The sequence below is a fragment of the Sinocyclocheilus grahami genome, unplaced genomic scaffold (assembly GCF_001515645.1).
Source record: "Sinocyclocheilus grahami isolate Dianchi unplaced genomic scaffold, SAMN03320097.WGS_v1.1 scaffold947.1, whole genome shotgun sequence".
Classification (NCBI taxonomy): Eukaryota; Metazoa; Chordata; class Actinopteri; order Cypriniformes; family Cyprinidae; genus Sinocyclocheilus; species Sinocyclocheilus grahami.
The window spans coordinates 394,682-395,355 of record NW_015506126.1 but is presented as its reverse complement, the minus strand read 5'-3'; the positions used below and the strand labels follow the sequence as shown (position 1 = coordinate 395,355).

Below are 674 nucleotides of genomic sequence, written 5' to 3'. Positions count from 1 at the left end.
GTGTGTGTGTGTGTGTGTGAGAGAGTGTGTGTGTAGAGTGTGTGTGAGTGTGTGTGTGTGTGAGAGAGTGTGTGTGAGTGTGTGTGAGAGAGTGTGTGTGTGTGTGTGTGTGTGTGAGTGTGTGTGTGTATTTGTATTATTAATATACTATTAAGAGTTTTTGTTAATATTTGAACTTTTTTACATTTTCTCTTAATTAAACTCGTTTAAATAAAAAAGTACAAATCACTTTTTATTATTTTATTAATTTTTTTTAGTAAATTGTGTCCATATCGTTTCTATTAATTTTATTGATTAGTTTTAGTATAATTAAATTATGGATTTTTAATAATTTAAGTTTAATAGAAAATTTTTTTTTTTTGGGGGGGGATTGTTTAATGCCACTTTTTTTTCAGGTAATGGAAATGTTTTTTAAATATTGATAGTGTGTGTGTGAGTGTCTGTCTGTGTGAGTGAGTGTGTCTGTGAGTGTGTCTGAGTGTGTCTGTCTGTGTGTGTGTGTGTGTGTCTGAGTGTGTGTCTGTCTGTGTGTGTCTATCTGTGTGTGTGAGTGAGTGTGTGTGTGTGTCTATCTGTGTGTCTGTGTGTGTGTGTGTGTGTGTGTGAGTGAGTGAGTGTCTGTCTGTCTGTGTGAGTGTGTGTGTGTGTGTGGGAGTGTCTGTGTGTGTGAGTGA

At 35.6% G+C, this 674-nt stretch overlaps 1 protein-coding gene across 1 annotated transcript in view; it reads left to right on the top strand.

The window, feature by feature from the left end:
* cfap410 (cilia and flagella associated protein 410) overlaps positions 1-674 on the top strand; it is a 5,344-nt gene that overhangs the window by 649 nt on the left and 4,021 nt on the right. The gene's annotated exons all lie outside the window — the stretch shown is intronic.